Genomic DNA, 16,513 nt, shown 5'->3' with positions numbered 1-16,513 from the left:
AGTCTTTGTTGCGGGTATAAAACTGTCCACCTGCAATTTTTCGGTATAGGTTTACGTCTTCATATAACCCCCATAGAAGGGTACCTCACGATATCCTGTATTTTGAAGGTTGTGGGCTCAATCCCGCCAAAATAGCTCAAATTTGGTATTAAGTCCTCCTTGGGGGTAAACAACTTTCCACCTTAAATTTGTCGGTTTAGGTTCAGGCCTTCATATAGCCCCCATAGAACGATACCTCCCGATTTTCTGTATTTTGAAAGTTGAGGCTGTGGTTTCTCTATTTTATTGACTTGTCTGAAAAGAATTTTAAACAGAAAATTGTACATACAAAAATGTTTGTACATTTTATTGAAAGATTTGTTGCTTAAGAAAACATATAAAATGCATACATTTTGCATATGCAAAAATTTATGCATTTTGCATAATTTTGCATATATCATATGTTTCGATTGCAATTTATCAGAAGCCAAAAATATGCCCAGTCCTAAAATTTGACATGAATCGGACCAAAAATAGGGGTTGCATAAAATTCTGCGGTCTACTTATAACCAGAACCCCTATATATCAGACTAAATCAACATTATTAATAAATATTTCTGTCATTCTGAAAAATCAGGGTTTTCCCCAAGTAAAATTGAAAAAAAAAAATTTGTAAAGCAATTTTAAAAAATTAAAAAAATATTTGTTTCAACTTTTGCCAACACCAAATTTTGGTCTGTCTTATAACCGGGGCTCTCATTTATCAGACCAAATCCAAACTGTTGGTATATGTTAGCGCCATTCCGAAAATCACGTTTTTTGTTAAAGTAAAATTGGAATTAGTTATGCCAGCGTTTGCCAACACTAAATTTAGGCCTGCGTTACAACCTGAACTTCTATATACCAGACTAAATCAAAATTATTAATACACGTTTGCGCCATTCCGAAAACATCGCGGTTTTTTTCATATAAAATTGGAATAATTTAAGTAGAAATAAAAAAATCGAATGAATATCTAGGACTATATAAATCTGAACCGATTTGAACAAAAATTGACATACTGTATTCTAGACCAGTTCTGGATGCATGTATCAATTTACAGCTTGATTGGACTTATATTGAGCTTTTGGTGAATTATTTACCTCATATCGTACATCTGAACCAAGTTTCATTATTTTCTATAAAAACTGTCCTTGGACCGAAGATATGAATTATGCAACAAATTATTTCAATCGGATTGTAAATGAGCTTTTTAGGAGTTTTAATCGACTTTGAACATACTTTTCTCCTATGTACGTCGTTGTTGATGTTCCAGTTTATTTCTGACCTGCTCCTTTTGTGGTCTAATCTATAGGAAATGAAATCTTGACTTTGATTCTTTTGTCTTAAAAATAATTTTCCCTTTGAGTTCTGTGGACAAAAATGTTTCTTTCACGAAATTCCAGATTTTGCCTACGGTTTGAACTCTACTCAAAATCGTTGTTTTTCGTCCACGATATTGATAGACCTGTTGTCAATACCTCTTAGGGGATCGCCACACTGTACTGTATTAACCGATTTATGAAAATGTTAATGCCTAAGATTGATGGGTTCTGTGTGCATACAAAAATCTTCAATATACATGAACATATTTAACTACGGTTCCAAATATTGTGTTTTTACAGCCAAGATTTTTTTCAATCAACTGATGTATATTTTTTATCATAATGATGCCATTAGACTTCAACTGATAGTTTACTGTCTTGACATCAGTTAGAAGATCTTTCAAAAATTTTTGGCACACAAAAATTTAATTTACCAAACTTCATTGTCACACAGAGACAATGTGTTTATTTTCATAATTTCTAAAAAATCTGTACATTCAAAAAGTTTTGTCTTTTTTTTTCTTGCAAATACTATCCTTTCGGCTTTCATTAACGGGGCATTGTTTTATATAACTACAAAAAAAAACACAAATTTACTTGAAAGTCTTCTTCTCTGAAAGCTACAATCTATTTTCGTTACAGTCCACAACACAGTGGACTGGTGTTGATAGCTCTGGAAAGACCTACCATAGAGACCATTAACGAAAGCAACTACGACTTGTGAAATATTTTGGGTGGCAATTAAATTTAGCTCTAAGTTTTCCATGATAACAACAACAGAAAAAAGGAAAGAAAAAGGAACAATTTTCCAAGCCTATCCTGTAGCGAATTTAAATTAAAACCAGATTTTGGTATTATTTGTGCTGCCTGTGTTTTGTTGTTGTCCTACTTTGTGTTAACGGTTCGTTTGCTTAACATTCGATTTGGTTATCCGGAGACTGGCTGGCATAGCTGGAAAGTATTCAACACTTAATCCTGCCGGAAATTTTAAATTCTTCAAAATAACAAAATAAAAAAATCTAACAACAACAACAACGAAAAAACTGTCCTACAAAACTTTTGAATAACAACTAAAAAGAAAATAAGAAAAACATTCCTCGCAAACCTCTCAAATACACACACTCACCCAACCACCCTGCCCGCTCAGTATTTGGAAAAAAGTGTCAAGATAAAACATGGAAAGCAGAGCAACCTTAAACTCTTAGAAAAGTTTACGTTTTCTTCTTCTGCTTTTACCCGAAACACAGGAAGACCACAGGATGCTTGTTTACGTCAATAACTTTGCCAACAAGGAATTCCTATGATAGACCACCAAGAGCAACCTCAACATCAAAAACAATACCGGTAAGTAAAGAAGCTATTTGAGATTTTCAATTAAATACGAATAACAAGAGTACATGGAAAACCATTGAAATTATACTCGGTATTATTTTGAAACACTTGAGGAGCAATTTAAACTCTACCTAAGCAAACAATGTACTCCAGGTTACAAGTCATAGGTAGGTAGGTGGTAAAAGGATCTTGGACTAATAACTAGAACATGTAATTTGGTCTGGTTTGGTTACCCAAGGATGTTAAAGGTATAATTGGAACATTCCAGAAGAAAAAGAAGATGAAGTTGCAAAAATAAAGACAAGGAAAAATGTGGAGCAAAAGAAGAAATCAAAAGAAAGAAATAAAATTCTTATTTGTATGTTTGTCTTCTAACAAAACAGAAACTACATACATAATCAAAGACATAACATTTGATTTTTGCCCTTCTCCTCTCCGCAAAGGACATAGGGGTAAAAAACAACCAACAAGAAATTTCTGCAGTAATAAAAAAAGTTATAAAACATTCACTGAACAGTGGTTACACGCATGACTACTTCCAATCAAAAACGAAAAAGTAGGAGAAAAACGAAATTTGTCCATGGCACGTGTTTCACAACACCAAAAAAAATGAACTCTCCCAAATACCGACAATTCTAATAAAAAGAACAATAAGTTAATAATACAGGATAATCAACGAAAGGTTCTGCTGAATATAAAAAAGCTGAAATGCTAAAATAAGTCAAAAACATTCAGCTTTCTTCTTTTTCCAATCAATATTCAATGAAACAGCTTTATATCGTCCTGACAACTTGTTGCTATGTCAAAGCTAATAAAATATTTTGCTTTTATTGTAATTCTCATAAAAAAATGTATAGCTGAAGAATGTATTCCTTTTTAAAGAACTGAGTTTGTCATTTTTAAAAGGTCAGCTATTGACATAAATAAAGGAAATGTTACAAGGTCTTTTTTCGTAATGGTCAACATAAATCAGAAAATATTTAATCAACACAAAGGAGCTAACCATGGTCGGTAAAAATTGGAGTATAAAAAAGGAAATTTACATTTTATATTTCAAATAAATGGCCCATTTCATTAATGCAAAAAACGAGTAAAAAATGGATACTGTAGTCTCTGCCAGAGACAAGAATCGAAGAATCTGTGGCAAATTCAAAGCAACAAATATTCTTCAAACATGCCATGCTTGAAGATTTCCAATATATTTTTATTATATTCTGTCGCACAGTAGTCCCACGTCGCACAGTAATCCCACTTGTATGGGAAGGTGGGAGCAGAGGCTTATATATAGCAAAAATGATCTTGCACAGAAAAGCCATGACCGTATTTACGTACAGGCTCTACATAACTATATCCGCGATGAAAGGAAAATTGAATGCTAACGGCACCATTTTTATTCAATGTACCTGTAATTTTGGATTTAGAGTTTTGGGCATCAGACATACTTACAAAAAATCGTCATTGTGGGCCCACATTATGTTGTTGTAACAGTATTTATATGTTTGTGTGTTCGTTTTTCTGCTTAATCTGACACTGGGTGTATGTTTTACACGGAGTCATCGATCCAAAAAATTAAAGTCTAATTTTTGCTACCAAATGTGTTCATATCTATTCCTAACATTTTAAATTTCTCTAAAATAAATTTGTTATGGATTACTTATTACTGTACTCTTTGACAATCGCATCAAAAAATTCAAAATTTAACAGATTGGATTTCGAGGTGAATTCAGTGAAAAAGTTAGGTGAAAGTAAAATATTAATATCAAACTAAATGAACTCTATATTGACCAAACTGAATTCGAATATTGAATAACAATGTATTAACTTAATTATACCCTCAGCATTTATGACAACGAGGGTATATACACTTTCATACGGGCAAATGTGTCTCATCGAAATAATGGTTTTAGACCCCAAGTATGTTTGGACGAAATGTGTTTCAGACAATTTGGAGTTGATTTAGCCATGTCCGTCCGTATGTCTGTCTGTCTGGAGCGCACGATAACTCTCGAACCGATCAACCGATTCGGTCCAAAATTTGGCTTTCGTAATATTTTGTTCAAACTTAGTTTAAGTTGGAAGCTGGGTTATATCGGTCCACTCCTTCCGGTACCTCCCCCACAAAAGTTCGGAAATGTTCGGAAAAATTGTGCGCACGATAACTCTTGAAGGAAGTAACCTATTTGGTCCATAATTTGCACATAGTGAAATTTCTACCAGACTTAGATGAGGTTCCAGTATGGACTCAATCGGTCCAATCCTTCGGGTACCTTCCACACAACATTTTGGAAAAGTTCAGTTTAGGACCTGCTCTCGAATCTGTTTGATTTTTGCTGTAGCAACTTGTATTCACTGGGCCCCATACGACGGTATAAGTTTTATCAGGGGCAAGTCCAGAGAAAATAGCCTGAAAGGTACAAAAAACCTCTAAAGCACCGTGTGTAGTTGATGGAGCGTCAGATAACGCTCGAACGGATCTGCCGATTCGGTCCAAAGTGGCATTCGTAATATTTTGTGCAAACTTAGTTTAAGTTCGAAGATAAGCCATATATGTCCACTCTTTCAGGTACCTCCCCCACAAAACTTCAAAAATGTTCGGAAAAATTGTGCGCACGATAACTCTTGATGGGAGTGACCGATTTGGTCCATACTTTACACATCCTAATATATCTACCATATATAGATCAGATTCGAATATGGACTATTTTTGTACACTCCTTCGGATACCTCTTACACACAATTACAGAAGTAAAAGTTCTACTTGTATTCACTGGGCCCCATACGACGGTATAAGTTTTATCAGGGGCAAGTCCAGAGAAAATAGCCTGAAAGGTACAAAAAACCTCTAAAGCACCGTGTGTAGTTGATGGAGCGTCAGATAACGCTCGAACGGATCTACCGATTCGGTCCAAAGTGGCATTCGTAATATTTTGTGCAAACTTAGTTTAAGTTCGAAGATAAGCCATATATGTCCACTCTTTCAGGTACCTCCCCCACAAAACTTCAAAAATGTTCGGAAAAATTGTGCGCACGATAACTCTTGATGGGAGTGACCGATTTGGTCCATACTTTACACATCCTAATATATCTACCATATATAGATCAGATTCGAATATGGACTATTTTTGTACACTCCTTCGGATACCTCTTACACACAATTACAGAAGTAAAAGTTCTACAGGGGGAAGAAGTATGGACTTCTTGAGAAAACAGCCCGAAAGTTGTAAGAAACCCCTATGGCACCTATGTAGTGGCTGGAGAGCTCGAACCTAATACTGTGTTCGTCCACACTTTGGATAATAAGGCATATTAAATATCTTGGGGTCCTAATAAATGACCAATGGGATGCCTCGAGAGAGATAAAATGCCGAATAGAAGTAGCTAGGCAATCCTTTTTTAACCATCGGAAAATATTAACAAGTCGACATTACAACAAAAATGCGCTTCATAAAATGTTATATGTACATGGTCCACTCTACTATATCGTCGGTGTCATGCTTAAGTATTCCATACGCCATTTGCCTGTTTTGAGATAATCGTATTTTAATGTTTTGCGTCACAACTGTGTGGAGCTGGCTAAAGCAAATATTTATATTTTTGACTTGAAATATTGATAATAGTATATAGAACATATTTGCAAAAATTTAGAGGTATATGTATTGGAATATAAAAGTTATAGAGATTTAAAAAAAAAGAATTTTTGTCGATTTGTTCCATATCCACACTTATGACACAAATGTGAAATATTGTAAATCACATGGAACAAAGTGACAAAAAATGTTCCATCTTTGCCTCAATAAATTAAATACTTCTAAATCGAAAATTAAAATTCTGATTTTTGAAATGTGTTTTTAAACTTGTAAGTTTTAAAAATATTAATTTCATAACTGAAAAAAGTTGAAGCTTTCCCGTCGAGGCGTAGATATCTCGGAAATAGAGCAGATAGGAGAAAGCCGACTAGAAATTCAGAAAGAGCATACCGGAAAACCTTAGAAACCACCTGTATCTCAAAAAGTCAGAAATGGCGTATGGAACACTTAAGCATGACACCGACGATATGCTGCCGAGACATGGACAATAAAGTCAATAGACGAACAAAAATTTAACGCCTTTGAAATGTGGATTTATCGCAGAACTCTGACCGACTCTCTTGGACCGACCGAGTACCAAATGAAGAAGTCCTGAGAAGAATGAACACTAAACGACAACTTCTTGATGTCATAAAAAATAGAAAGATGTCATATATGGGACACATAATGAGAATCGAAAAGTATTCTGTCATCCAGAGCATAATTAAATGTAAAATTGAGGGAAAAAGGCCAAGAGGAAGAAGAGAAATATCCTGGATTAAAAACATTTGGAGTGGAGTATTTCAATCCACACAGGCTGAGGGTATATCTCTGTGGGCCAAGCCGACTGATACTTTTTTACTTGTTTTTATACAGTTTTGTGTGTGTTAATTTTTTGGATTCATAATTGAATACGTGTGTTGACTAAAGGTCTTTTGAAATGTCATTTCTTCAGTATAATTAAATTTCATGTAAACTCTTTCCACCAACGATTTTTTTAAAAGAGTACTAGTAGTCTGAAGATTCTATTTCCAAAATATCAGCTGCATCTTTCTGCATATTTGGAACTTGTTCCCAAAATACTAAGGATACCTTTCAGGGTGTTTTTGGCATTTTTTCAAATGGGCAGGTGATATATTTCAGCCTTTTAAATATAGAAGAGACATTGTGCGGTTCAGTTATATGAAGGATACGTCAAAATGTGGTCCTCAATGTAAAATTTGGAAAATTCAGGCATTTTGATTGATTATTACGTCTAGAACCCTAAAAATACCGAATATTGGGCGGTACCAATTTATGGGGACAACATCAAAGGATGGACCTACATTAATCGACAATTCAATTTCACCATTGTATGTAAAACCTTCAAATTTCCGAAAATTGGGCGGTGCCCTTATATGGCGACCTTATCTAAACGTGGACCCAATTCAAAAAATTTTTGCAAGAAGGGTTTCTAACAGTAGGGAATACCGATAGCCAAATTTTATCCAATTTCGTTGAAAGATGTAGTCAAGACTCCAAAAATGCCAGAAATCAGGGGTTATCGGTCATATGGGGGCTACACCTAAAGTTGGTCCTAAGTTGATTTTTTCTTTTCTTTTCATTTGTGTTGCTAAACTAACCTTTACTGAAAATTTCGTATTGATATCTGCACAGGAAGTATTTTTGGCCGCTCTTACCATACACTTTCGGACACAGTGCATCCCGAGCGTAGTTGAGACAAAACTACTCTAGTTTGTCGTTGCAGATCCTCAGCTGAGAAAGATGGGAGATGTTTACCGAGGACCGCATTCACACGATAGTTATTTATAGCATGTGCCTCTGCATCCGTGAGAATGCTATTAAAACCTGGTAGGCTTGTCGATCTAAGGCTTCTCACGTGTAATGTCGAAAGTCTCTTTCTAAATCATGAATATCCCTCCTGACATGCCTAGGCGGGGTGATTAGGATGGCTCTCACAGTAACACCCGAAGACGTAACCCACAAAAACAAAACTTTACAGGAGAAGCAAGAAACGTTAAAAAATGAAAAACTGTCTTGTAGAATATCAATCTTATGATGGGGAGTTTTTGGGGTATTATCGCTCACGTACGAATGGAAGTAAATAATAAACGCAAACCCGCGAAAAAACTTGGTTTTGGCATCCGTCATTACAACAAATCTGCAACGTTATCCCATTTTCCGAAATGCCATTTCTTGAATAGGATCGTTGTTTTTGAACGTGAAAGCTTGAAATTTTGCCGGATAATGTATTTTAGCTTTATGCATCAGATTCCATCAGAAAACGAATTTCGATGTCCATGTGGGTTACGTCTTTGGGCATTTATGGTGACGAAATACTGCAATGGTGTTGCTGCACCGAAAGACTTTTTGTAAATTGTTCACTGAAGAGGTGAGGAGGCACCCTGTTGCAGTTCTCAGGGCGGCATTCTGATAGGTTTGAATATTTTTTTCATCGCGTTGCACTTATGTATATTCGCGGACCAAACTGGCGCTGCATACCTTACCACCACATATCGACCCATCCCGTTATATGTGATCAACAAGGTTTCTTTATCTGCACCACAAGTGCTGCCAGCTAGGGACTTGAAGATAACTGCGGCATGCGCGCACCACATGAACATGTTGTTGAATGTGATCCCATGAATTTCTGTCCATGTGATGAACAGAGTGGCCGTATATTTAGTGGCGGATATTTGCATATTCCTCGCGTGGAGAAAGTTGGTAAGATCAGTCAAGTAGCCTATTACAAATGACATCGGAGAAGATACCTGACGCCAAGATCGTACGTTACGATATCAATTCCGTCTGGATGGGGAGGAATTAGAGCTGGCAAAATATCGATATTCCCAACATTAGATATTTTCGATATTACATTTCAAAAAATTGATTGCTATTGATATTATCGTTTTTTTTGTCATTACCATTAATTTGGAAACGAAAATGGCGGAAATGTCTCTGCTTTTGTTGATATTTTGCACAAGTAGTTCACAGAAAATATATAGGAGAAAAAAAAATTGTTTTTATTTAATACAAATGCACAAAAACACATACAAATTTGTACGTGTGACTACGGACTTACTTTCTCACATCCAAAAGACCGAAAAGCCGCGAAATTTCTATTTATTTCAATGAACTTTAGGTTAGGGGGTTTTAATGCGATAATATCGATAGACAAAACTATCTGTCGATATTGAATTTTTAAAAAATAATCGATATTATCGATATTGCTATTTTTTGCCAGCTCTGGGCGGAATACAAGAGTGGTAGAAGTTTAAGAGTTCCGGAGATGTCATCCACCTTGGGGAACTCCCTATGTGGCTTGGACTTATTGTTCCTGAATTCTACGAACGACTGGCGCCCACGCATATAATTGATTATCCAACTTTTTAAACTTGACCAGAGGGTTGTCTGCTCGATGTCCTTAAACAGCGTGGAGTGCTTGACAGCATCAAATGCTTTTGTTAAGTCAAGCTCTACCACTGTTCTATCACACGGCTTGCTCTTGTTGAGTCCTCGACTAATATAGGTGGAGATGGCGTGCAGCGCTGTTGTCATGATGTGCAGGTGTCTTTCCTACGGGCGACAAAAACGAAATCGGTCTGTACGATTCACCTTTGCTGGTTTCAGTAGCGGGACCTCCCTGCCCATTTTCCAGACTTTGGAAATGATGTGTGTGACTTGCGACAGGTTGAAGATATTAGTTAGGTACTCGACTCCCTCGGCAGGGCCAAAGATTTGGTCGGTATAGCGTTCCTGATGACATTCGAAACATCATCCATTTTTAATTGTGGTGGTTCATCATCGACGGGAAGATATCTGATGCAACGTAGTACTCTTCTCTTTGCGCTGTCACTCCCTGGGTGCTCAACAAACTGTCGATTAACATAGCTTGTGCACCTCTTCGGATCAGTCAGCAGGTGTTAAATGCTGCGTGTGCGCCTGCGTTTGGGGAGATTCGGCAAGTTGTTTATTCTGAAAACGACGACTCACTGAGGGTTATGCTCACATATGCAACATAGTTCCTGTCGTAGTTCCTCGCATGGGCGATTAGAGAACAACACCAGAGATGTACTGACTCTCCACATCTATTGCATCCCACCGAAGTTTGGGTTTGGTAGATGCGGATGAGGCAAACTGACCATAAATAAATTGGTCCTGGGTTTTCCTCTGTCCCCGCAAGGGCCACAAGAATTCGGAGCCGGCGTTCCGGGATATGGTGCTCCCAAAATAGAAAAACGGTACAAATACAAACATGTGTACACTAAGCAACATAGGCCGCCACGCTGTCCGGAACACTGGTGTTGTGTGGTTCCGGGTCAATCCGGTATCGAATAACCTGCCGTGGATTGTCATTTCTATTTGCATCCGCTTCTCCAGCAAGATATTGAAAATATCACACGAAATACTATCTAATTTTTGAAAACTCGTTTGGTAGTGAACTCCTCTAAAAGTTTTTTTTTCCTATTTTAAGTGACGATCTCTTTGCAGTTAATGTCATCTTGCAAAGTCATATAAGCTTTGTGGGGATACCAAACTCAGACTTGGCTTAAAGTACATTGGAACGCAAAGGGCTGCCGACAGCCATATAGTCGAAAAAAAGATGATAGTTGCCGATTTGCTTCTCTTGAACTTTTCCATAATTGGCCCTAAGGTGAAGATCTGGCTAATGCTGCTCTAAGAGTACATTGCTATGGTCCTGTTATCTCATTGACCTTTTGCGTTGGGTACTATGTAAGAGATGGAAGCTGACTTAAACCTCTAGCTTTTATTTACGGTCCATAAGATGCTCAAGTTCCACTCGTCGGGCATGCGTTCTTCTGTCAGATGGTGGTAACTAGCTGATGTATACGCCTTATTAGCTCGTCATCACCGGCCTTAAACAGCTCGGCTGCTAGCCCGTCAGCTTCTGCTGCATTATTATTCTTGAGCCGACTTATTGCTGTCTTAATCTCACTATGGTTGAGAGGTATACATTCAATACCATATACTGGGATTGGGTCTGCGGCATCTTCGTCGCCTTTGCTAATATTGTATACCAAAATTTTGGAAAAATGATATTCCCATTTACTGAGCGCACTATCTGTATCAGCTACCAAATTACCTTGCCAGTATCTGCAAGAGGACGTGCCTGTACCAAAGCCATTAGTTTGATGATTCACACTTCGGAAAAGACGTTTCTCCTATTTCCCTTTCTCTCTCGTACGCTACGGATTGTATGCCGCATGTTTCTCTTCGGTAGCAGCACGACACTCCTGATCATAGCATGAGTTCTTTGATGGAGGTCTCTGGTATTCAACCACGGATTCTGTGGCTGTTTGTATGCAGTCGGTAACACTTTGCCACTGTGCTGATATGTTATCGGGGCGAGGAGTGCTTTGAGTAAGCAACTGGGTCACTTGAGTTGAATATGCTCTGGTTATCTGTTTTGATTGCAGCTCACCGATGTTAAACGTCCATGTGGTGTCTGTTTGTACTTTATTTGCTACGTTTAGTCGTGTACGTACCTTTGCTGCAAGAAGGTTTGCTACTCGAAACGTTCGTATATAAAACACGCACGATAAATGTATTCAATCTATCACGACGTGATCAATTTAATTTCTTGTTTTTTTTTTTTGTCTGGAGACAGCCAGGTGTAGTTATGAATGTCGAGGTGCTTAAATCTGGTGCTGAATGCTGCTATTTTTTGGTTGCTGCGAAATCTCCCAGCCTAATTCCATTATCAGATGTTTCACTGTGGAGCTGGAATTTCCCGACTGCTGGGCGAAAGATATTCTCTTTTCCAATTTTGGCATTAAAATCGCCTTAAATATTTTAAATCTCAATAATAATCTTAGTGATGTTGGCGCCATTTTCTGAGTATTTCAGCCATTTCCTGAGTCTTTCAGCCGCTCGGACTCGGCAATAAACAGTAGATCCAATATCATTGAGCTAATATGAATCGGGGTGCACTCATTGATATAAGAGAAGTTTCCCTTGTCCCGTATGGGATGTTTGTGGAATAATTATAAAATAATTTGAATAATTTTAATCGTAAACTTTAGAGGGGGTTTATTTTCTTTATAACCCCAGTCTTTAGACTAAACGGAGGTATATACACTATCATGCGGGTAAAATGCGCCACATCAAAAAAAAAATGATTTTAAACCCCAAGTATATTTGGACGAAATCCGTTTCAGACAATTAGGAGTCGATTTAGCAATGTCCGTCCTTCCGTCTCTCTGGCTGGAGCGCATGATAAATTTCGAACGCATCAACCGATTCGTTTAAAAAATTTGCATTCCTAATTTTTTTGTCCAAGATGGGCCAAGATGGGCCGGTTCACTACTTCGGGTGGCTCCCATAGAAATTTTCGGAAAAGTGAAGATTAATACATGCTCTCTAATCGCTTTGATTTTTTTGCAACCATTTGTGTTCGCTGTCCCTATTACGACTTTACAAATTTCTTCAGGGGCAAGACCATATTTCCTGAGAAAATAGCCCGAAAGCTATAAAAAATCCCTATGGCATCACGTGAACGGATCGGCTGATTCGCTCCAAATTTTGGCCTTCGTAATATTTTGTCCAAACTTAGTCTAAGATCGAAGATGGCTTTTATCCGTCCATTACTTTGGGTACCTCTTCCACAAAAGTTCATAATTTTTCGTTAAAATTGCATATCGTAACACTTCTACCAGACATAGGTACCTCCCACACAAAATTTCGGAAAAGTGAAGTTTAAGACATGCTCTCGAATCCAATGTTAAATTTGAAGGCTGTTCATGAAAAATTGAGCGATTTACAACAAATCTGAACCGATTTTTGCGAATACTCAAGTGCCTAAGAAAATATCACATATAAAATTTGACGGCTATACGATTAAAATATTGGTAAACCACGTTATAGGAAATATATATATGGGGGCTATATACAAATCTGAACCGATTGTTATAAAAATCGTTGTAGCTATTCAGGGGCCAAAGAAAATAACACACATTAAATTTGAAGGCCATTCGATCAAAATTGAACGTATTGTAGCAAGATCGGGAAAAGGTATATATGGGGGCTATATCCAAATCTGAACCGGTATGGATCAAAGTTAATAATTTTCATTCCTGTACTTGCGCAAAAATTCATCAACCTAGGTCAAAGCCTTCTATTTTTGTCCACTTTTGTATGGAAACGGCAACACTGTTGTGTGCCGTTTTTTTTTTTTTTGTTTTTTGATTTTTCCCATCTATGAACATTGTAGTTTCAGAATCCGTAAAAACTTCCCAGGTGTAAGCGTCTTTCATTTAAAGTTAGTTCTGGTGCACCGTGACAAACGTTCTTTGTCCTAAACATGTATCTCTAAAGGCCTAACAGCTCAACTCGAAAGAGAATTAATTAAATATCACTATAAATGGCCTTCGCCTTAATAAGGCAAAAATAAAAAATAATTTCAGCATGAGCCAGGCTGGGATTCGAACCTGGGTCTCCGACAACTGAGTGTCAAGGTTGCCGGCGTCTTAGCGTTCTAAGCCATCAACTTGTCAAAACTTTAGTAGACAACAATTGATGATCAAATCATAAATAAAAAATCTTCTGATATAGAAGAGCAATTACTAATGATGCAGGAATAAAACTTACCGTAGTATTTGTGAACATTGAAAAATGGGATTACCAAGCAAGACTATAGGAAAAGTTTGGAGTTTCAATTAACTGACATAATTTCGCATATACATTTATCTAATGAAGTGCGATATATATACTAGTTTCCAAGCTTTGCATTCGTCTGCCACAACAACAACATCCTAATACACCTGAAGATCGGATTTACCACCCATGAAACGTAGTGTAATGGTTGGATGCGTGAGACTTCGGTAGACTCCTAATTTTTCAATGTATCTCTAAAGGCCTAACAGCTCAACTCGAAAGAGAATTAATTAAATATCACTATAAATGGCCTTCGCCTTAATAAGGCAAAAATAAAAAATAAAAAGGAATACTTAAACAATAAATATACGAAAACAATCAAAATAAAAAGCACCACAAAATAAGTATTTTTATTTCACAAAACTGAATAAAAAAAAAAAAAAAAAAAAAATATTAATCAAATTGTGTCCTTTCTTTAAAAAAAAATCTTAAAAGATGGCTTACAAAAATCTTTTGTGACACACTTTTTACCAGCAAAAGAAAATACAGTTTATTAGATATATGTATGTATGCATTGATTATTAGAAACAACACTGTTGATATATTAAATCTACAACGCCAGAGACCTTTGTCAGCTATGATGTACTTTATATGAAAACGTTCATTCATAACAAACGAGTGTTAGAATTCAATAAAAATTCTTTTGTGGTTTCGTCAAAGTTCAATTTCCCATAAAATCATTTGAGGCAGCGACAAAAAACAAACATAAAAGCAGAAAAATATAAAGAACCTAAGAAGAACTAGCAAGCACACGGCAAAGAAGCCAGCATGGAAATCCTTTACACTTTTTCTCTGTACACTATGACTTAGGTGACAAGGATGTTTTTTTCGTTTCTTCTAAAGCCATGTTGTTGATGATGAAAGTATTTTCAAATGGTTGCCATCGTTACGATGTCAGCGCGGCATGCCTTTAGTTTTTTGTACAAAGAACAAAAACAAAAGCAGCATCTGTAGTGGGCCATTACAAACGTAACGAAAAAAAAACAACTACAAAAATAAACTAGGGTGTCGTCTGTGAACTTACAAGGTTTTGTGGTTATTCGATTGACATTCGTTGTGGCAGTGGCAGTGCGAAACAGCCGCCAACCAACAAAAAAGAAACGATGTCATGAAGTTCCATTTCAGTTCTATTCTAAATCCATGACTTATTCACACTTTGCCTAACAACGACAAATGTAGTCTACCGTCATAGCGGTAGTCCAATGCCAATGATGCTGCGAAAGTGCCAAAGTTTGGGGTTTATAATCCCATTTGGTACACAGTGTTGTTAAGTGGCGAATACTAGTTTGGAAGTAATAACATTTGATAAACATTGTTTTTATGTCCTGCATCAATATACAGGAAAGGGCGTAAAGTTTGAAACTCCGATGAATATACATATTTATCAACGGGGATAGAAAAATTGTTTTTCAAAATGAAAATTTTGATACGACTAAAATTTAGTCCCATAGAGATAATAGTTTTAGGTTCAACATGTAGTAAATCTATTCTATAAATCTATAAAAAGAAAAGAAATAAAGTGCAGAATTGAAATGGCCCGAAATTCATTTTTTAAATACAAAAAACGCTTACCAGTCACGATATAAGCTTACCAACAAAAATGCGTTTTGTTAAATGTTACATATGGCCAGTGCTATTTCGCTTGAAATGTGGATATATCGTCGCATTTTAAAAATTCTGGACAGATCGTGTCTCAAATGAGGAAGTGCTTAGACGCATGAATGCCGAACTCCAAGTTGCACGTACGATAAAGACCAGAAAAATATCCTATTTGGGTCATGTAATGAGAAATGAAAAATATAAGCTTCTCCAAACCATTATTCAATCTAATATCGAAGGAAAAAGACCCAGAGGAAGGAAAGAAACAACATGGATAAATAACATTAAAGAATGGACGGGTCTGCAAGAAGAACGAAGTCTTCTGAATGCCGCCGGAAACCGAAGCCTTTTGATAATTGAATAAAACATGTCATTTAATTGTATAATAATATAAACAATTAGTTAAGTTAAATGTGGTAACACAAAATTGTAATTGTATGATCGCTAACGTCCGAATACGGATTGGCAAATAAAGAAGAAAAAAGAAATCTATTCTGTTTCCGACGGTTGGGACACTCGATACCTAGCGAAATGAGTTTCTGATTTGATAAAAAAAAAACAAGTTAAAAAGTCGACCGGGCCGAACTTTTTACAACCTCCGCCATGAAATCCTCTGAGCTAATATGGAATTATTAGTTTTCTTTCTGTTGCGGAAGTACCTATGGAACATTTTAGGTGGAGAAGTTACTTGACCAAAAGAAACCCTATATTGTTGGTGCAAAAGTTGTTTGGTCCTTGGGAATCCTAAATGTCGATAAATTGCTAATTCGGTCTGAAAATGTGGCTAAAAAAGTCAAAATATCAGAAATCGGGCGGTACCATTGTATGGGGTCTATACCAAAATGTGTACCCATCTTCGAATTTGATCCAAGTTCAGACCAAAAACACATGTGTACAAAACTTCAGGCGTGTAACACGACTCGTTCGGAAGATAGCGTGATAGCAACAGACGGACGAACGGGCAGACGGACAGACATGGTCAAATCAACTTACAATTTT

General features: G+C 36.7%; 1 protein-coding gene across 1 annotated transcript in view; it reads left to right on the top strand.

Moving 5' to 3' along the window:
* Positions 1-16,513, top strand: part of Octbeta2R (Octopamine beta2 receptor) — a 653,741-nt gene that overhangs the window by 33,292 nt on the left and 603,936 nt on the right. Inside the window, exon 2 of the mRNA XM_073961606.1 lies at positions 2,591-2,687. The gene's annotated coding sequence lies outside the window, so the exon portion shown is untranslated. The remainder of the gene's footprint in view (positions 1-2,590; positions 2,688-16,513) is intronic.

Source organism: Musca autumnalis, unplaced genomic scaffold (assembly GCF_047663935.1).
Source record: "Musca autumnalis isolate F117 unplaced genomic scaffold, ASM4766393v1 scaffold_1, whole genome shotgun sequence".
NCBI classification, from domain to species: domain Eukaryota; kingdom Metazoa; phylum Arthropoda; class Insecta; order Diptera; family Muscidae; genus Musca; species Musca autumnalis.
Note: the sequence above shows the minus strand (reverse complement) of the source record. Positions and strands in the feature narration are given on the sequence as shown.